Consider the following 23,721-nt stretch of genomic DNA (forward strand, 5'->3'; position numbering starts at 1 on the left):
ATACACACATTTTTAGTCATATAGATGTTTGGTTTGAAGACAAGTCTTAGGAGTTACCCTGTTATGCCTGGAAGAAGATGGTTATGTTTTTCCTTTTAAAGAATAATCTAGTGGTTCTTTCTAGGATCCATGAAAATATTTGGTGAGAAATTCTTAAGAAAAGACTTTATTTTATTCCAATATGATTTGGGAGAGACATAAAATCATTGTAACTTGGAAAAAAAGTTAAGAAATGTATCATTGTCATAGAGTCCAAACTTGAAAATTGCAGCACTTACATTATTACAACTTTGATGGGTTTTGCATGGGGTTTCCATGCACTGAGATGAGTTTAGATGAGAAAGCTGTTTTTTGTGGAAATAATTTGAATTTCAAATTTAGAGGATGTAGAATTTGTATCTGTTATTGATCCAAAAATATATGCCTGTTAATCTTAGGAATGCTACTGTAAGGCATTGCAGTCAGTTGAGAGAAAGTTTATGGTCCAAGATGATGAAGTGACTTTGGTTTCAACCAGGCTATAAGAAAAGACCTGTGGCCACAAAATCTTTTACAATCCATACTGAAGAGCAGATTTAATATGTAGTTATCAGTTTCTTGGTTTGGCTTGTCTGTGAATCTGGAAGGAGATGTTTTTGATAAGCCAGTGCACAGTGGTTTTGCATAAGGTGAGACAGACACTCCATGGATCAGAGACTGAGACTCTTCCTTAGTTCCTATTTAATTAGACAAAATAGGAAAAAAAAAATTCTCGGGGTGGGGAGGGGATTACGAGTGATGGTTGAGTACAAAATGTTGCAGTCACTGAGTTTTAGGGTCTCCTGTGAAAGTCAAAATATTCCAACAGCATACTGCAAGCTAAGTAGCTATGATCTAGTGTTTGTTGGAGGAACAATATAACCATAGATTCCTATGACTTTTCTCTCCTGAGGGCAGGTGTTGCTGAGGAACAGTCAGTATTGTTTCTTCCATTAGGTACTTTTAAAAATAGAAATTAATGCCCTAGCATTGTGGCTTTTGCAGCAGTCTCTTGTGTTTTAGAATAACATGAATTGATTCACCATGACTAGAGCCCTCTTATATTATAAACAAGTGAAATTAAGTTTGTGAATCTGAAAAGATGAAAATTCACCCCTGAGACTGAAGAAAATGTGAGAATAAGACTGAGAAGCCAGGATTCCCTATCCATCTTCCTACACCCTTACACAGCCTCTGTCATCTGGGACAAAAAGAAAGGCTTTCACTGCGCTGGTTAAAGGCTGTGAATGTGACCTAGATAATTCTTGAAGGATTTAAGTTGAAACATTTCCTTTAATGTCTTCTGAAAGGAAAAGCTAAACCTTTATTTCTCAGAATGAGATTGTGGTCAAAACAAGTGTATCAAAGAGGTTGGATTGAGATGAAAAATGATTGCACTTGTAGGTAAGCTGTCTGAATGTATCTGATCATTCTCAAAAATAGTCTCATCATATTCAAATCACTAGAAACACTGCATGTGCGGTGTGTGCATGTGTGTGCAAGTGCGAATGTGAGTCTGTGTGTGATAATGCTATAAATGGCTTTCTTACTAAAAATGTGGTACTTTCCCCTTTAGTTCTTCTTTGTTACTTTTCTCAAGACAAAAGAATTATGGTACTTTCGTGTTTTAATCAGAAAACGAACAGAGGGGGATAACCAGTGTGATTGCCTGACTAGACTAGACACTTAGGCATTTTACGAATGCCAAATAATATGTTGTTCAATGATTAACAACTAATACTGAAATAATATCAGAGAAATAAAAGTTGAAGACATTTGAACTCTTCAGTGTAGCAGGTGTAAAGTTTAATGGAAAGAAGATACTAGGCATGATTTACCCAGCTCCAAAGCACATTATATTTAAAAGGAGAAAAGCCAGATACAATATTGCATGTCTGTAATCCCAGCTAATCTGGAGGAGGAGGAGGACAGCAAGTTCAAGTTCAGCCTGGGTAATTTAGAAAGACTCTATCTCAAAATTAAAAAAAAAAAAAAAAAAAAAAAAAACTTGAGTCATAGCTTAGTGGTAGAGTGTCTCTGGGTTCAATCACCCACCGGCACCAGGAAAAAAAAAAAAGGAGGAATTTGGGTTACTAGGTAAAGAGTAAGAATTGTCCCACAATAGTTTTATTTGATTAAGTAGTTTGGTTTAGTGAGAGAAACAGTATTTTTTCTTTGGAGATAAGCTGAACTAGGTGTCTTAAAAGGTTACCTCCAGGAACAAGTCTATAAAAATGTAAATTACTCAAGATTTTAATTAATTTTTCCATTCCTCCATTAATTCATTCATATTTAATTTTTGAATGCCTGCTTTTTTCTCTCTAATTGAGTGAGTTAATAATAATCAGACGGGTGGAAGAAACACATTCCCCTGTCCCCTCACAATTCCAAGTTCGATGGAGAAGACAAGAAGTGAGCTGATAATGACCACATCATGTGATAAGGACTGTGACTGAGGAAGAAGAGGGAATTGGGGGAGCAGGGAGCAAAAAGCAAGGACCCCTTAGCACTGACATGCTTTGAAACAGTATTGAGCACTCAGTCACCACCAAGGAGAGGTGATGCTCCTCAAGGTATTTCTGTTAGTATTCTGGTAATGTTTGGCCCATCACTGTGTTTAGGGAGTGATAAGAGGCAGAACAGAAAGCCCATTTATCATTCAATTATATTCCCTGGAGGATACCTCAGTATAGTAATATATTTTCTTCACAAATGTCATACTGTCTATCATGAAACTCATTAACAAATTCCTGTGGAGTAAATCAATATGAGGTTATGAAAAGTTTTGGGTTCAGCCATGCAAATGTTTTCTGAGATCCAGTTGACTTAACTCTAAAGATTTAACCAATCAACATTTACAATTTGAAATCTCCAAAATGTTGGCAGCATTAACATCAGAGTATTCTCATCAAGGGATGGGGAAAGCTCATTTCACCGTTGTGCAACTCTATGCCTAGAAAAAATGTTGCACCAAATAATAGACTAGTTCTTTCCAAGTAGCAGAATGCAATGTATCCAGGTAAAAGAGGCTGTTACCCCAAATAGTAATTTGAAGTAGCTAAGCAGAATGACATTTTTTTTTGTTCCATACAACTTTTCCTCATTAGCACTGGCTGCATTTTGGAAAAGGGAAATATATATATATATATATATATATATATATATATATATATATATATATATATATATATATAAATTGTAGCCATAGAAGGTTCTATGTACCTACTATTGTAAATAAGACTTTCTGGTTTGAGTTACTATGTAACTTTAAAAAATAATAACTCAATTTCCTTTCAGGTATCTATTCATCCTCCCATTTTCTTTTTGGATTTGAATAAGTTGGAGCTCACCTGGATGATAAAAATCTTGTAAAGTTACTCATGACCTTTTTGTATAGGGGTGCTAGGTGATGGATATTAATATTCACCTTTTATTTTATTAAGAAAAATTTAGGAGGGCTACCATGGATTGAACTCAGGGGCAGTCAACCACTGAGCCACAACCCCAGCCCTATTTTGTATTTGATTTAGAGACAGGGTCTCACTGAGTTGCTCAGCACTTGTTTTTGCTGAGGCTGACTTTGACCTTTAGATGCTCCTGCCTCAGCCTCCTGAGATGCTGGTATTATGGACGAGTGCCATGGTGCCCAGCTATAGTATTCACCCTTTAGATATGCAAACTGGAAACAAAAAGTTCAAATACCTCAATCAAGGCAAAATAGTTTTAATAGTCAAGGCAACTTGGCATCAATCAGACAGTAGAATCCTAAATACTAAATGATGATATGAATCATTAGGATCTTTCTTAATCTCAGAGTTTAGGAATGAACTGTGTCCATATCAAACCATTGAGATCAATAGATGTTTGGGTTTCAGGAAAAAAATATTCATTTTTTTATATGGACTTCACTTCTAGGTTTGTAGGGTCTTTGCATCTAACAAGTTATTTTGTGGCTGATGTCACTAAAATTACAGAGCAGAAAGCAACTAAAAGCCGAAACTTCCTAACTTCCTAGACTCACCATTTGAACCATGATGCATCTGTGCTTCAACCATTAAACATTATATAAGACAATATATTTTCATCACGTTTTTCTGTTTCTTGTAAGAGCATCTTAAGTGACGTGGTCAGCAGGTTCACAGATTTCAAAGTTCAATGAGATGCCTTTAAAAACAGAATCATGATGCTTTTAACTGTCTGTGTAAACATAACACTTCAGAAATGCTATCTTGACAACACAGTCACTTTACTGTTTGAGGAAAAATGTGTTTATGTTTGCACATGTGTTTATAAGCAAATGTAACTCAGTGATGAGTCTTATTTGTTTCCTGTCATCTGTCACACAATGGTGTAAGTATTGTACACAAACTTTATTTTTTGTTAGTGCTCTTGCTTGTGTGATATATTGGAAAATTAAAAAGGTTTGGGCATGTGTTATTGTGGGGAACACTAACACACATCCTATACCATCATGAATCCATCTTTTCTGAATGATTCACAAAATCAATGAAGCCCATTAATATGACTGCAAAGTCTCATATTCTTACTTTTATTATGTTTAAGAAAGCATTACATAAAATGTCATTCATGAATATATATTTTCCTTATGTATTCAACACTAGAGAAACAGGATCAACAAAGTTAGAAAATGCCCTGGAGTTATTTGTCTCTCCTGTCATGGAACATTTAATTTAGAGGTCTATATAACTCACAGAAAGACTTCCATGTTTGCTGTTTGACTTCTGATATGTCTTTCCTAATCTTAACAACAAGAACAAGATTATGGGTGGATAAAAGTAAAATGTATATCATTTATCATGCTGCTTGCCAGAAACCATGAAAACAAAGAACAATCAATTATGGTCTCTGATTCCCACACTAAACCACTTTGCTTCTATGAAATCTGGTATGAGCACAGACATGTTTGCAACATGATGAATTCCTTAACGGAGGCATAAGCAAGATGTTACTTATCTTTGCATACCCCTGAATCCATTCCAATCCCAGGTCCTTGAATGAAGGAGGAACTCTCTAAATGCTAGTTAAATTTTATATTTGAGAAACACATTGGTTTGCTTGAAAATTCAGATAACAACCCACTGTGATAAAAGATGTTGTTCTTTATCTGAAGATTTCATATGGGATAAAGTCTAGCTATTTACCTACCCAAAGATATATATATATATATATATATATATATATATATATATATATAATTTTTTTTTTCATCTGTATACTTTATATTTTAACTTGTAAAGTTTTTTTTAACTTGGAAAAAATCCTATAAAGCAAATAATTTCTCTGGTTATCTTTGTAACTCAATCAAACTCTACAGGAAAATTATCACAGCTACTATCTACCATTTGCTTTTCTCTAGGAGGTAAATCATGTTATGTAAGCGAAGGTGATTTCACCATGATATTAATCTTACATTTCTAAATTTTATTAACCTTGTCATCAGAAAATTCTATGTAGGTCACATGTTTTCAAGTGAGTCCTGGAAGTTTGATTATTTTAAACAGACACTGAGTGATTATTTTAAACAGACACTGAGTGGTGACAATGCAAATGCGTTTTGTTATAATGAAAACTGTTCTCTTGTTGACCCCACCTAGGCATAGTGGAGATCTTCAGATACAAGCACCCTTATCTTTGCCACTCTAGCAATCCTTCAGGGTATTAACTATGCACATAGGGCATTGAACAGGAGATCACCTGGATGCAGAGTTCAGAGTCAATTAAATTTCTAAGCTTGAAATCAAGAACGAAGAGCATAACATCAACTCGACTCAGAAAGGCTTCTCACCTAGTAGAAACACTTTTGATTGGATGTCAAATGACCTGGATTCTAGTCTTAATTCTAGCGCTGACTCTCTAGTGACCAATCACAAGTCCCTATATCTCATCAGCCAAGGACAGTGAACCAATCCACAGAGAATCATTTGCATCAATCCTGCACTCATTCATCAAAGAGAATAAATGACCTTGAAGAGTCTTCCCTTGCAAATTTTAAAATCTCATTCTCAATGACTTTCATTGTAAATTTCTGATAATATTTTCTGTCTCATTGGGTCGTGCAGAGATTTGTTTCAAGATTTGAATAAATGATGGAAATGGATGACTCTAAGAACTATAAAATGCAGGTTTTGTTTTCTTGATTTTAAACTAACAACAAAACAATTGTTAAAACAGCTAGGTTTCTTTGTGTCTCCACAGTTTTTGACAGACACAGATTTCCAAGAGAACACAATAAAGTGTCAACTGCAAAACATTCACTGCGTTATGCCAAGACACTGAGTCAATTGGAACTATGCCCCACTCCACTTGCTTGTGCAATCAGGCTTGGGCTGATGTCTGCAGGAATTTCCATCCATATGATAGGCAATGGCCTGGAGTAAAATATGCTCAGGATTAGAGTTCTTTGCCAGGTTAGGCTGCTGCAGTGCTTTCTGGAACAGCTGGAATATGTTTTCCAAGAGTACACAATAGCAGCTAAATAGCTGTCTTAGCACGGTTTAGAGATATTAAATTCATTCCCATGTTTAATTCATCTTAAAACTCTGTTCTGACATTTTAATATACCATTCTTTTTTAATGGTGCTGGTTTCTTAAAAGTTGCCTTTTCTTTTTGGGATGTATTCCTTGATGGGTCTCAATAACATAGGCATTGTTCAGGATTTCTTGTAGAGGAAAAGCCAACAAACCACTTAATAGAGCAGACTTCACGGACCCAATCACAGGATTCCAGTAGCCCACAAGGGAGGGTGAATTCATGAGGGTATGAAAAACAGAATTTGAAATCCCAGATCCTCTAAACAACCGGATGCTTGGATAAGTAGCCATAGAAAGTAGCTGAATTCCTAAGGGAAGTTTACATTAATAGTTGATTACTTGTCATAATAAAACTGGGAATTCTGGAGCTAGGGTGGGGGGTTGAATGAAGTCATCCAGGATCTAAATTTTTCCCATCTCTGTGTTTTGTCATCCTACAAGTAAAAGGTTTATATTGTATGATTTTTTCCCTTCTGGTTTCATGATATTACTGCTGATGGCTGCTTTATCTCAAAATACATTTTTTTCCCTCCTAGGGCAACATATAGGGTTATAGAGTTATATTTTTAAATGAGGAGAGAATACTCCTCATCTCATCCAACTTGCTTCTCATTATCTAGAACTGGATAAGGTAAATGTTCTTAGACAAACATAGTCCAAAAATATGATTTCTAAAGAAAGTACAAATGAATGGGTGTTTGAAGGTGGTGATGAGAAATTTGTTTTAGGTAGTTCTCCAAGTGATTCTTTTAGAATGAACCACCCTACCAGGTTGGATAGTATCTGTCTTTCCTAGTTCAAGGGCACTTTACTCAAGACTAAATAAGGATAGCAAGCAACAGATTAGGTGTGGCAGCCTAGCAAAATGGGAACCCCAATGGTTTAGGTATCAGTTTAGGAAAAAGCAAACAGTAGTGATTCCATGGCGAAGTACTCAATTACAACACACAACCAGGTAACAAGAATTAACAGATAAACAAGCAAAGAAACAGATCTGGCTTGCTAGTACAATGGGATTGTGGAAAAAAGTTGAGAGATAAGAGTGAGAAAGTAAGAGGACAGGAAGTCTGACTGTTGGAAGATGGTATGTAGAAGTGTTACGGCACTCACAACATTTTTATTGTGGTTGTTGAGTAATAAAGAATGCAGGATTGAGTTTGGGTAACATTCAGAATAAGACTCTGCTATCATACAATACCTATTGTGAATCAAGCCAGCATCAAGAGAAAGCAATTAAATTATAGAGAGAAGACCTTTCCTGAAAGAATAGCTAAAGTGCTGCATTTTGCTAAATTAACTAACTAAAGAAGCAAACATCCAGAGAAATTAGTTGATTGAAAGGGAACATTTATAAATTGCAATAGAGACCAAAAATAAGTTTCTAATCATAATAAAGGCACTTAATAGAACAAATAAAATGGAAACGTTATGAGAAAAAAAGTCATGGGGCACAAAAAGATGACAGAAAAATATGGACAAAGGAATTGAGACTACAGTGCATGTTTTGCATATATATTGTCTAAAAAGTTCCATTAGTTGTATAGTGAAGAGGAATTAACACTTAATTTTATTATAATTATGCAAAACGAAGAACACAGTAGACTCCAACTTTCATTCTATAGTATAAGTTATTCTTAATTTATGATTATTTTTGTTTTTCTAATACCTTAAATTAAAGATTTCCTCCAGACAGCACTGGCCCTAATAGTAAAGAATATATATGAATATAATACAAGGTGCTCAAAAGAGGTTAAGAAAGAACCCAGTCTTTATACCCTCAAAAAATGGTGCATTAGCAGTGATTATTTCTGACGGCATTTTCCATATGTAAGAAATGTGTTGCCTTTCTTAATTACAAAATAAATTAAAAAATATTATTTTTAATCAGTATGCTATGCTATCATAGAGAGCTGAGAGAATGTACTTATAGTCTTTCATGGATTATTTAAAACCAAAAAAAAAAAATAAACCTCCATGGGTAAGTTTCTTTTTAATCATTGTAGTCAGAAAAGATGGCTTACACCTGATCAACTTGGTAACTAGCAGGAAAAGAAATCCTCAGACACTGTAATACTGGGTATATTTTATGCCTGACTAGACTAATTTGTCAAGGACAATCAGTTTGGTCTCTGAAAAGAAACAGGGCATGTCTGAAAAAGACTCAAAATATATTTGCACTTCACAGCTTATACCTGTCAAATAGGATATTCTTCACCGTCAACCCATTGTTGTTCTGACTTAAATTCTTTCCACAGTGGAACAAAAGTATAGTAATTTTGAAAATGGCATTTTAAGTGAAACTATTTATTTATACTTTACACTGTATTATTGTGTTTTGGAACCAAAAAAGATTCATGTGATATGAAATGCAGTATGTTTCTATGAAAAAAATATGCAATTGAATACAACAATATAATTTTATGAGTAAAGTATGGAATTCTCAATTGTATAAATATGTGCAATGCACAGGAGAAAGTAACGATGGGAAATGCATCAATCTCCATAGATTTCACAAGGTCACAACTAGGATCCTGTCTCAGTAATTGTCTTACACTGTGGCCTGGAGGAAGTCCCTGCTTCATTGAAAAACGGGAGGATAGAACTGACATGATCTTTTTCTTAATGAATCCAGATTTGAGTTTGTCAATTTGATTTTTGAGAATATATGTGAAAACATGATTTAAAATAAATTCTTACTCATAAGAACTTTCTATAAGGTGTAAAACAAGAATGCTATTGTTATTGTTTAATCTATATTAGCATTTTATCAAGAAGCAAATAGAATACAGAAACTACAATATTTTGAAGAGGATTTAATAAAGACATTATTGTTAAAATGTAGAATTGTTTAATTTAAGCTACAAATTGTTGTGTATTTATTTCTCCAAGGCTTTAAGCATCCCTAGGACCAATGGCAAAATGAAATAGAAGGGATTAAGGGAATCTAAAAGGAAAATGCCCAATATTGTTACTCCTTTGAGGAATGATTTTGTTTAATCTGGGAATAGTCAGAATGATTCCTAAAGAGGGAATCAATGTTCTAATCTCACTTGCTTCCCTTCTTCTCCAATATGCTGTCATGGCTCCCCATTGGCTAAAACCAACAGAAAAAGGAGTTCCACTGTGAACTTCACACGATCAATACTGGTGGCCATAGGGTGAGTGAGGAGGAAGGACAGAGCAGACTGGAGACGTGTATAGTTGCTGGGTCTTGAGGAGCACAAATAAGGCATCTTTCTCAGTTGGTTTCTTCTGCTTTTAATGTAATTATTGGGCTCCATCTAAGCATGTCACTGTGTGATTTTCTACAAATCATCTTTGTGTGTAGATTAACCTATTAAATACTAGTTTATCTTGGCAAATTACAGAATATATTCATCTGATGATGTGTTCTTCCAAATCCAAACCCATGAGTCCCCAAATATGGATTTCCCTTGCAGCTTTCCTTAGAGATAATGTCTGTACCATGCCTTGAAGTGCACACATGGACACAAGCAGAGAAATATCCTACAGGTATGTCACACACATGCACATGCACTTGAAATAATTCAAATTCAATGATTTATATTTATAATGAGTGCTAATTATTAGAGCTTCACTATATAGAAATCTATACAACAAATTTCTTAGTAGCATAGACTCTGTACCCAGATTATCTGGATTCAGCCCTAGTTTGCCATTTATTACGTGTATGCTGTTGGTATAGTTATTCAACTTCTCCAAACCTCAGATATCTTACCTGTAAATAGATTGTTTTGCTAACCCTAATTGATTTGGGGGGGGGGATGACAGGAAATAATATATGGAAAGTGCTGAACCTGATTCAATTTGGGATGGTACTGGATTGTTTAATAATACTGTTGGTTGTGATATTTCTCTCAAACAATTCTTTCTACTTCACTTGATATTATTACTACTTTGAGTAAGAAAAATATTTAAATGTTTTGGACATTTATATTGATTCTACCTCTATCATTTAAAACAATTAAATATCAGGCGAGGCAATAAATATCATTTCCTTTCCCTATTTGATTTCACTGAAATCTGTCATGCAGTTAAAAAAGAAATAATATAGGAATTCTTCATATTCACCTTCAACCAAAAATGTAGCAGGCTAAAATGGAATACGCCAACTAAAAAAATGTTGTTGTGTGCCTATCATTGTGTGTTAATTTGTCTGCTCACATGATCTCTAAATATGAAAATTTGGATTAAGTTGGGATATATATGTCTTTTGCTAGGGAACATTTTCTCTTAGTTTCTTATTCTAGAATATTGAAGAAGACTGAGAATGTAAAGTGATGGAGTTGATATTTCCTTTTTAGAAATTTAAGGACTAAAGATGTACCTCAGTGGTAGAGCTACTTGCTTTACCATGTGCAAGGTCCGGGGTTCAAGGAACACAAACACAGTAACAAACACACACACACACACAGCAAGATAAAACACCTATGGCAAATTCTGTGTTACCCTCTCTGATGTAAAGCATTGATTGATTACAGATCAGAGAGGTAGTAGAGATCTAGATTCCTATTTCAGCTTATTGAACTGAGATCATTTATGTACATTTATGTATATATTTGAAATATTGAAATACATTACTGTAACAGACTGTGGCATGATAAGCTTACTTTAATTATGAAAAGAATGATTTATTCTCTCTCCACTTTCTCTAAAAATCCTATTTATTGGGAAATGGAACCAACCATTATGCACCTCGTCTGTATAAAGCACAATGGTAAACGTTTGCATGTAAAATTTCACTTGCTAGGGTTTGAAGTGAATAGTTGAGGGAGGTGCCACTGTAGATAGCATTCTTAATGTGTGTCTTGGGAAATGTTATGAATAGTAATCTATCTATTTGGAGATTTATTTTTCAATCTAATAGCTTTCCTAGTTTAAGATGGTAAACCAAACAATATTCATTAGTGTCCTTGTAAGACACTGTAGAGACTTAACTAAATAGTATTTGTAGTTCTCATTCTTTTTGTAGTTGATACAGAAATACCAATACCTGGACATAGAATATCCATTTTACCCCATTTTGCCTTTATAAATTGAGGCCATTTGAAAGATTATTTAATAATCCATACATTATTTACAACATGAATGCCACTGCTTCCACCAGAAGTTCAAGGGGTAAGTGTTGGAGTCACAGAGGCTCAAGGCCAAGTTCCAAGACTTACTGTTTGTCTGAGTGAGACTTAATAAAGTCAAAGTTGTGTCAGTTTTCTCTTCTATGAGAAATCATAAAACCATCCCAGAGGATTTTTAAGAAAAAAAAACATGTAGCAAGAAATCTCATAATCATATTTAGCAAGATGCATTTCATGCATTTCAGAATTCGTTTCAAACAAAATTGCCTCAAAAGGTAAGGTTAATTTTCTGAATCCAGTTAAGTTTGAACAAACCCAGTCCTACAAGATTTTCCTTCCCACAAAGAAAGAGCCATAAGAGTGATATAAAATGTAGAGTCAGAAAGGTGCAAAGAAGCCTGGCTGCCTACAGAGCATGGGACTTGAAGGACACTGAGGCAGCGTTTCCTGGGTTTGTTATGACTTTCCCCCCCGCTTTCTAAATATTCCATACAGGAAATTGCAGAAAACTCCAAATCTAAACCACTAACTGGCAGAGACAAAATAATAATAATGCTAATAATAATAATAATAAAACAATTCTTATTTCTATTATTATTAGACTCCATGATGCCAAGCCTGTAATACAGGAGGCTGAGGCAGGTGGATTGCAAGTTCAAGCCACCTTCAGCAACTTAGTGAGGCCCTGAGTAACATAGTGAGATGCTTTCTCAAAAATCTAAAAAAATAAAAAGGGCTAGAGCCTTAGCTCAGTGGTAAAGCTCCCTTGTGTTCAATCCCCAGTACCAAATAGTAATAATAATAACAACAACAAGAAGAACAAAAAGAAGAGGAGGAGGGAGAGGAGGAAGAGGAATAAGAGGTGGCTTGGCAGCAGCAACAGAAGTAAAAGCCATTTATCACCTAGCCATGGGATGAAGAGTGGTTGGCTAACAAAGTAAAACTTTTCTTCTGGCAAAGTATTCTCAAGTACAGTCAAACACCAATGGAAAAACCTGTGCTTGCTTAGGTTTCAGTGGGTACAAGTGAGAGTTGATCTTTTGACCCTACTTCATTCTTCCCTTTGGAAAAAGGCAGCGATGCTCCTGTTATGTTATGTTGGGATATAAGGTATCCCCCAAAAGCTCCTGTGTAAATGCAGGAGGTAAATGATTAAATTGTGAGATGTGTAACTTAATCAGTACATTAATCCATTTGGTGGATTAATAATGTAAGTGGATTACTGGGTGGTAAACTAGGTCGGGGGAAGTAACTGGTGGAAGTGGATCCCTGGAAGCATGCCTTGGGGATTATACATTTTGTCCTTAGCTCTTGCTCTTTTGCTCCGTGTTTCTGGTCTGTCCTGAATTAACCAGTTTTCCTCTACCAAGCCTTTCTGCCATGATGTTCTATCTGAACTCAGGCCCGGAACAATGGAGGCAGCAGACAGGGACTGAAATCATAAGCTGAAATTAACTTTTCCTCCTTCAAGTTGTAATCAGGAATTTTGTTCACAATGATGCAACCCTACCGCAGCTCCCACTCCTTAACCCAGTGCTGTTGGCAAGACCAAACAGAGACTTTGGCATTCCATCCCTTGCCCAAATGAAGCTAGTAGTGGCATTTCTAAGTTTCCTGCTGAGATAGTATCTTTAGGGCCAAGCAGGATCAGATCTTCAAGTCTCCACATGGTAGAAGAGGGTAGTGACAATAAAGAGATCCACAACAACATCAATACGTCTGGGAAAAAAGCATGATAAGTAAGGGCTCTTAAGTACTGTGCTCTCCCTACTCTTAATGTCAGTGGGCATAGCGGGATGCTGACTCTCAACCCAATTCAACATCAGCAAGATGAAAGAAGGGATAGAAGGCCTGGGTGTTGGAACCATTACCGCTGCTAATACTTTGTTACTGTTTTTAAGGAACAGAAATATTTAGCAGCATGATTTTATCATGGACAATGGCATGTTTCTATTCAGCTCTAAAGATTCTAAAACTATTCAATCAAAATAGTTTTTTAATACATCATTTAAAATATATGTTCAATCCAATATTTTCAAATAAGAGGATAACTTACTAAAATAAATCATCTAACAAATATGGTTGAGTAACTGAAGATATTTTAAAGAAAGTCCATGCCCATGAAGCTATAAAACTTTTGAAGTTTTTATACATATGATTTTGAAAACAGTACTTTTGATTTTTATTCAATATTTAAAGAATCTTTCCATTTTTCCTAAATTATTCCTCATGTGTCTAGACTACATCTTTGCACACTAGAATAAACACTATTTGATAACAATTCAAAACAATAGAGCATACATTTTATGAATATTACCAGTGGTCATTATTTAAGGGAAAAATAATAGCAAGGTGCATGTCAGTCATTCAAAGGACTCTTTCAAGTTAGTATTTATCTAAGACTGAGACTGTGTATCCCCTTTACTATAATTCCAAGTGGTTTGGTCCTATGTTGACAGAATTTGAACTGAACTTTTAAGCAACTATAGGGCTTTGCTTCTCAAATCTCAACCCCTTCTGAGTTTGAACACCAAACCAAAGAACATTGGCTGAAAATGTGTGAGAGGCCATATGCCACCATTTTTGCATAATCAACTTTGAACAGGTTGTGATAGGGTCCAATAGTTTAATTTGATGATCTCAAATCACTCAGCAGAAACTTAAAAAGTAGGTCTGGAGACCTCAATATTGTTCATCCATGAACTATTGGGAATTTAAAGTGATGTTTTCTTGACAAATCAATATATTTTGAGATGTTGGTCACTTAGTCCACTATCAGTTTCTTGAAAAGGTTAATTATTTTGCCTATAAGTCATGGAACCCCACTTGCATGACTAAATTTTTAAGAAGCCATTTTATATGGGTGATATTTTGGGGCATTCAGAAGATGAAATTATATCACAGAAGTTGGATGCATTTATAAAACAAATACTGTTTCCCAGAAGTGATATTGAGATTCTTAATAGAGGTTGTAGTGAATATTTGTCAAATAGTCACTTTCACTTCCTTATTTTCGTTTCATTTATTTATTTGTTTACTCATTCATTCAGTCAGTCCTCAGTTGCTTTTATAAGACTACCTTTTCAACACCTTATCTACAAGCATCTTAAAGGATTAAAAAATCATAATAAGTACACCAGAGAAAATTCGTATTTCTATAGTTGTTGATTTTTCCTTCTTCGTCTCCTTTTTCTTGCCTTCTTTTTTGCATTTCCTTCATCGTATTTTCCATTGTCAAAAGGCTTCCCACAAATCGTACTAAAATCTTACTATTTTCTCAGCTCTCTGTTGTCCTAGCAACATAAAGATGAGACAAAGTCCTAAAGCGCAAGATTTTCACCTTTTAGTGGGTTTTAGACCTTGAAAAGGGGGTATACTACACGAGGTGACATGTACGCTAATAGATTTAAATGCAAATTTTATATGATAGATGGATGTTTAGAGTCCTGCAGACCCAAGTTTATAACCAATCTTCATAAACAGGCAGGTTGCTTGACCTTTCAGCCTTCACATCTCATGGGAAAGCTCTGAGCAATCAATAACAGCACATGCTGAGCTCAAAGTGGTTTGTCCCTCCCCTTTGATGCAGGGAAGAAACAGCAATAAGAAGGACTTCACTTAGCCTTCTGACCTCCATCATAATTGCGAATACTATCTTGCTGAAAATAATGCTAGTTGGTATAATGGGAATGGTTTCTATGTTGATCAGGGTTTTGGCTACCTATGACTGCTAATGTTAAATCATTCAGCTGTATGCTTAAGTTTCAGCTGTACAACTTTTATATTCTTTGCCCACCCCCTCTTATTTTAGTAAATGTTAAAGCAGAGGAAGAGCAGGAGTGGAAGGAGGAGAAAGGGTGATAGGAGAGGGAAGGTAAGTGAAGCGGTCAATAAAAGCAAACAAATAAGTGAAAAATGTGAATAATCAACATTAGAGGTTAAAAGATAAAGAACAATATTACAGAGACATTAGACGTCATCAAACATGGTTTAAGAGAAATTAATATGGATTCGATGTAGCTACAATCCTCACAATATTTGTGCATTGTATTTGTATATTTTTTAAACAAGCATGAAATTCAGAGTATTTATTTATTTATTTATTTATTTATTTATTGGATGGCACTGTCTCCTTTGATTCAGTCAATCTTCCCACCATTCAGGGACAAAACAGATTAAAATCTTTATTGGTTTACTGATGATCAGGGAGGTGCTTTTAGAATAAATGACAAGAGGTGACAATGCCTGGATGGGGGATTGCAGGGTTGATGGAAGACAGCTGGTGACATGTTGTAAATATGACAGAAGAGGAACTTCAGTTTGATCTTCTTTGTCCTTTGAGTCTACTTAAATTTTTAGTCTTTGATAGTCTATATTCTTTCATGTCTTCATTCAAGGACAAATCAGAGGCCACCTTGAGTTTTGTTCCTTTGTACTTCTCTTATTCAGTGTTTCAAAAATGAATGAGGGTCTGCATTTTTTTTTTCTTTATTCTGAAATCCATCTTCTTCAACTAGACATATCCAAGTGGTTGTTTCATCAAGTTCCATTTGCTGGGAGGAAAACCAAGGTAGTTCACAGATTAAAGGAGAAAGTGTGTGGACCCTGCATCATAGTTGGACACTGGATCATTAAGGGAAAAGCACTACATCTCTCTGCCTTTCTTCTTACCCATGCCCACTTTTACACTGAAAATCTGTCCCAATATTATAGTTGAAATATTGGAAAGCACTGTAGTCATCTCTAGTAATCTCCATAGCTGTATAGTAATCTCCCACTTCCTACCACCCAGTCTTTTTTACATTCATTGGAAAAAAAAAAAAGAACTTTTGATTCCAGAGACTGAACCCAAGACCACTTAAACACTGAGCCACACCCCCAGCCCTTTATATAAAAACAAAACTATTTATTTTATTTCATTTGAGACAGGGCCTCGCTAAGTTTCTGAGGCTGGCTTTGAACTTGTGATCCTCCTACCTCAGCATTCTCCTAATCCACTGGGATTACAGGCATGAGCCACCAAGCCTGGACCAAAAAAAAAAAAAAAAACAAAAACTTAATCCAGTTGCTGTAGACTAGCTTCTGATAAGACCCCCTTCCCTGCTTGGTTTAAACAGAATAATGTCATTGTCCTTGGATTAATACTTGAATGAACAATTAAAAACAAAGGAAAGTAGTGTATGCTTTTCCAGACCCCATGTCATGGGCCCTGTTTTCACAGAGCTACACAGATTGCTTAGATTGACAGCTCAACTACATCTACATGGAACAGGAGATAGTTTTCTGAAAGATGGCATGCTGAACAAATGAAATTAGTATGTGTCTACTGATGTGTTTAGCATGCAGGTTCTTTTGGTTAATTAGCTTACGAGCTTTTGATCTTTGGTTCAAATTCCAGATTAAAAAAGAAAAAGATTTAGCTTAGGGTGATATACTTCTATTATTTATTTAGGATTTTAATCTTCTCATGTCCCTGGATCTGTTCTTTTGAAACTCACCCATGAATTGATACACAGTCCCCGTGTTTTCTCATTCTTCCTAACTTATTATCTGTTTAAAAAGGGCCCATCATTTTCCACTTCGACCTAGTAATTGATGAAAGATTCATATTGAAATCCTCATTCTGATTCTGTCTTTCATGCATGCTCCACCTTTTAAAATACTAAATTTATTCCAGAGTCACTATCCCTATCATACTTTGGTGAAATTAATTCATTTTCTTTCTTTTCTTTTTTCTTTTATCCTTTAATCTCAAGAACAAAGTATGAGATGGCTCGTTCAATGTAATAGAACAATGAGCACAGGTATTCTAATAGACGTAAGTTTAATCCTGGTAATTTACTGCAAGTCCTAATTAGAAAAATGTACTTAATTTCTCATTTATAAAGTGAGAGAAAATAATTCTGTTTTTAAAAATTATTTTAGGATGTTAGCTAGGTAAAGAATCTATTTACCTTTTAAAAAATATCCATGTACCTATGCATATGTGTGTGTGTGTGTATATATATATATATATATATATATATATATATACTTATACATATGTGTATGCTATGTCTTTACAATTTTTTTTTTTTTTTACTGAGGTAGTCTACTCAAAGAAAAGGGTGTTTTTTACTTTAATCTTGCTGACATTTGGTAGGTCCCACTGTAGACAGAATAAAGTTATAGCTCCATTACATAGCTCATAAGGGCCTCCTAAGAAAGCTGTCAACATATTTTATATTCAAGACACCTCAAAATTTCTATTCACTTCTGTGCACCTTATCTTTCATATCCTTTGCTTTTGTGTTTGCCTGAAATGTTGCTTGCTATCTATTCAATAAAATTCTTGTTCATTCTTTCAACTTGATTATATGACACTTATTCCATGAAATATTTTTTTAGTTTCAAAATTTAACTGTTAAGTGGTGGTACTAAAATACTAGACACAGATCTCTTAGAATATTTCATAAATTGCATCATATTTATTTGTGTGTAAGAGTATCCTGTTCATTAGCTATTTAGTACAATAAAGGGCATAAAATATTTTTGTGAAGATTTCTTTGTAATATACTATAATTTTGAATGTGGGGTATTACTAGACAGAGGCTGTATAGAAAGAGGAAACAAATATTTTTGCTTAAAATAGTATTTGTAAATTCCAATCCAGTATCAAACTGTAGTTGCTTTTCAAAAGAATTTGATATCAATAGGAGAAAACGAGACTGACTAGGTACATGGAATGGATGAATGAATAATTGGGCAAATACCATATTAGATATATATGCATATATATCATATATAATATTTATACTACAAGTTACATACAGTTTTTCTATTCTGATACAAACACATCTTGAGTGATTTATCAATCTCATTATTTTGGAAGATAAATTCTTTGAAAAAAATTTTTTTCCATTATTTCTTTAAACTTTGTACTTTTCCACCAACATTGTCATTAATTTGCATTACACCTCTTGGTACAGGCACAAACAGGTTTCTTCGTTGTTGTTTTTGAAATGGTAAGGAGCTTCCAGCCTTCAGTCAATGGCCCCTTGATGCTCTCTATGCCATGTTCCCAGTGTGGAGGAAGAAAAAAAATCTTAAATGTTTTTTTTCTGGGTCCTCAGGGAATCTTTTGAGGATACTTTGCCCTGAGCATTCTCACCCAAGCGTGACATGCATCTTATTTCCTGGAGGCATGTTACCCACAGAGAACAAATAGCTATTGGCAAAGTGGGAGAAATTAATTTTAACATCTTTTTTTTTTTTAGGAGTGATCGCTTTCTTTTATCAAGTGATTAATATGAGTATGTGTAAGATACTCCATGTAGCATACATTCATAGGGAAGATTAATGAGTTCTAAATAGAAATATAAAAACAGCTTTCTTAATTTCAAAACAGAATTATTCATGACCTTTTACGAAGTTAAGCCTGTTGAGAAGAATATTAAGAGATGATTCATATTTTGTGAATAATGGACATTTTGTTGGCCAATAAATACCCTGGATAATGGAGCAGGATATGGTGGATGATTAAAAGTAGCTTTCTCAATTTCACACCTCTGTCACTGTAACAACACGTGCATGTGTATATCCTGAGCTGGAGCCATAGCAGCCCTCGGGCTCCTTTATAATAGTGTTGTTGCTAAGTGGATGAGACAATGATTTATTTCTTCTCTGACTCATTAAATCAAGCAATGCTTGTTAATGTCTCATATATGCTAAACACCATTCTAGGTAATTGATACATGGCAATTAGTAGAAATAAGATCACTCCTGACCTCATAGTACATAGTTTCTACTGAAGAAAGAATGTCAATGCATAGGTCAACCAATGTTCATGCAATTAGATAGTGAGAAATAAATGGTTCGATGGTAATAAACAAAAGACGTTTCTGATGAAGATTAACTAAGAAGACCTATTTGGATAGGTTTATTTTGAAAGACCTGAGAAGAGAGCAATAAAAAAATAATTATAATAATCACAGGAAAATTTATAGTACACGAGGGAGCTAACTATACGATTGAAGTTCTAAAATGAAATGAGAATATTTTCAAAGTTTCAGAAAAGAAACAAAAAAGTCATGTTATTTTTAAAATTCAAAAGGAAAATGGAGAACTGGAAAATAGTAACAGGAGTAGCTCAAAGTTTAGTAGATCAACATTATACAATTTTTTTTTGGTACCAGGGATTGAACCCAAGGGCACTTAATCACTGAGCCACATCCTCAGCCCTTTTTCATATTTTATTAAGAGACAAGGTCTCGCTGAGTTGCTTAAGTTCCCACTAAATTGCCAAGGATGTCTTTGAACTCACAATCCTCCTGCCTCTGCCTCTAAATTGCTGGGATTAAAAGAGTTCTTGACTTGATAATAGGTTTTAGTATTACTTTTTGTTCACTATATATTGAGGTTATTATTTAAAGCCAAATAATGCCATTTTGTAGTTTATATACTTAAATGTGAATATGACTCGATTAATTTAAATGAATAACTACAAAAAAATAGAGGTAAATTGGGATGGTTGATTTTATGTGTCAGCTAGGCCAACAGATGCCCACATAATTGGTATGCATTACTTCTGGGTGAGTCTTTGAGGAAAAGATTAGCACTTGAATCCATTAATCAAACCCTCACCAATATGGCTGGCTATCATTCAATCCCTGGACAATCTAAATAGAACGAGAAAAGCAGAGGAAGAGAGAATTTTCTACCTCTTTGAGATGAGATATCCATCTCTTTCTGCCCTCCAACACTGGTGCGCTTAGTTCTCAATCTTTCTGAATCAGACTGAATTTCCTCTTTCTCCCAATTGGCAGATAATGGAACCTTTTCGCCTCCATAATCCTGTGAGCCAATTGATATTGTCTACAGGTATACTTCTGTATATCATGTTGATTCTGTTTTTCTCTTCAGCATCCTGCCAATACACAGCAAAAAGACAGGGAAAGGTTTGAGTCTGTCATTGGAGATTTCAAAGTGAAGGAAAGGAACACAGAGATATCAAGAGCTTACATTCCCTCTAACTGATTTCCTCTAGATGTGCTTTAGGTGGACAAGAACATTGAAGTGAGACTATAAGACATTGCTGGGCTGAAGCTTATACACTTTTTGTAATATTCCTGTGTGAATTAAGCTGAAAACAGGCTATATCCTATTTTTAGGTTTTCTAAAAATCCCTTTTAAGTATTTTTTTTGTTCAGTTCAAAAAAAATCTAGATCATTTAACTTATTATTAAAATTAAGAGGGAATAGTTCCTTAGTAGAAGAAACCAACACTGGAAATTCACCCTGTGGGAGAAAATAATACATTTGTTTCTGCATTATATATATATATATATATATATATATATATATATATATATATATATATATATAATTTTTATATGACATTTATGCATCATTAGGAAATGTAAATTTATTAGTTAACAGAGCACAATTCTGCAGTATGTCCATGGTGAAAGACAACCTTGAACTTGAATGAGATCATATGTCGTTACATTTTTGCTGTCTGGAGTCAATATGAACATCTATATATTGAGCCTATTAGGATAATCTGTATGTTAATAGTTATGTCTTCCTGAGTAAAATAATTATAACTGGTTCTCCTTCATTTCTTCCTTTGAACATAGAAGAGCAGTCCTTTAACTTCTTCTGCCCCCCAAAGTTCAATTTTATATGAGAAATATTTGAGAAGAGCAAAAGACTGGTTCCTCTTCTTGATTTCACAGCATGGAAATCTTTCTACACGTAAGTCTCCTCATCTGGAAAACTTTGATCATGTGATTATTGAGGAAAATTAAACGGATGGAATAAGACATTCGATACTTTGGTTCATTTATATATGCTAAGAATTTTGTATTTTTGTAATTTTTCAAAGCTCTAGAGAATGTCAAATCCCTTATTCATTTTGACAAAAATTTATTTACCCCCTACTGTGTGCTATCTGCTGTACAGAGATTCAAAATAAAGCATCTGTTTTCAAGGAGTTTATGGTCCAGTGGAAATAATTGATGAGTAAATTACAATGACAGCCCAGGAAGATAAGGGCAATGATTGAACTATTAATAAAATTATGATCCTGTGTATTGTGAAAATGGATTTTATTTTCGTTGAGTTTCCAAATAAAGATGACTCTTCTGGAATCGATACCAGACCTAATTGCTTTCTTATCAATTTCTCAACATCTCTAATGACAGTTCCTATATAATCGGACAAAACAGTGGTTCAAGAAATATCTCCAGCCACATCAAGTTGAGAGTAGTTTCCAGGTCCTTTTCTGCAAGCTGATCAATACAGCTTGCACACCACACTGTCCACTCTGAATTTATTCCTGTAATTTATCTTAGCTTTGAGTGTAGCCATGGTTAATTGCTAATCCATATTCATTGAACATCACAAATGAGGGCATAGTCGAGAGATACTTCTTGCACCATCTCTTCTACTGTAGAAAGTGAAACGCTCAATTTTTCATCTTCTTTTATATCTTTGCATGACTCCTTCAGACTTGGAAAAAAATTTTAATTATTATTTCAGATTATTGAATAATTTGCATGGTGACAGCATCATAATTGAAATTGCCATCATATATAGGCTGGATTTCTTTCATCAGACTGTTGAAGATATCTTTACTTTCATAAAATTGTGTTTCTGAGAACTCCAACTCTAACACCAAAAATGTTATTATTTGGAATATTTCATGAATTCTAGTTGAAAGGGTCTCAAAATTAGTGTGAAATGTGAGCTTGTTAAGCTCAAGATCCTGGTTTTAAACTCTTAGATAATTCCAAATCAACTTTGTTCTATTACTGAGAACAAAAGTCATTAAAAACTACATGGTAGATGGGTCATTGAAACTTATATGAATAAAGAAGTCAAAAATTCACTTCTGATTCAGAATATGTTAATTTTGAGGGTTTTTATAACCATAGTAAATTTTGTAATATCACTTTTCATCGTTTTATTTGTCTACCATGACATACAGGCCATGATTGTATGACAATCAATATTTTCCTTTTTCTGTTATCAGCAGTATATATAAAATGTCATTTCAGAGTTATCAATTCACTTACAAACCCAGTTTCCTTCTGCCTTGTGGGCAAAATGTAAACTTTTTATGACCTTCTTAATGTTGTGATTTTACAAAGACTAAGCTTTAGAGAAACCAATTTTAATAACTTGTAGGACATATATCATGGATCTGACCTTGGGTTTATCTAACTATTCTAACTATAAAGCTAGTATTCTTTACAGTTATAATACACACTGTGCAGGGTTTATCTGCTGAAACCTAAAGAGAGTGTAATTGAAGAGTTATTTACAGAATTATAGGTAGGGCTATGGAATCAACAAGTGATTATGAATAACACAGACTAATAAGGGTTGAAAGCTGTTACCACTCGTAATTTGGATGGGGTGAGAGATGAGTTACTTAAAGTCTTTTATGAAATGAACTTTTTGGAACAAGATCACCCAATTTTACCCACAGAGGAATTAAGCCATTTCTATAGCCACAGCAAAAAAAAAAAAAAAAAGGAATAAATCAGAGGAATAATTTCCAATCTCCCTCTTCTCTGACACTTATTGGCCAAAACCAACGGAAATTCCCAGGCATGTTCGTCCAGTAAAGGGCATCCTTACAGATCACGGAATAGGACAGAACAAAGAAGGGGAAAATGGATCTGGTAAGGCAAATAAGGATAAATATCTCAGAAGCTTCTCTTTAGACACATGGATGGCTTTAGGTGTCCCTCCTGGTCACTTGCTTTTGCACCCTGCCAATTCTTCATACCATTTCTTATTATATTATACCAAAGTATACTTTTAACAGTATTAACATAGCCCTACCCACAGGTTGTGAGATCTTTAAGAAGATGGACTGTCTTTTTTCTTTTCTTTTTTTCCACAATTGAATCCCTAATGCCTAAGATAATATTTTGAATGTGTTTTAGGCTCAAGTAAAGTTTCCAAAATAAATGAATGGTAATTAATAAGTGCAAAGAATAAAGAGCTATTTGCAACTTGCAACTTCTATGCATATATAAATGAACCAAAGTATTGATTCTAGTAT

This window comes from Marmota monax, unplaced genomic scaffold (genome assembly GCF_021218885.2).
Source record: "Marmota monax isolate L192 unplaced genomic scaffold, Marmota_monax_Labrador192_F-V1.1 WCK01_AAM20220418_F8-fsc00024, whole genome shotgun sequence".
Lineage (NCBI taxonomy): Eukaryota > Metazoa > Chordata > Mammalia > Rodentia > Sciuridae > Marmota > Marmota monax.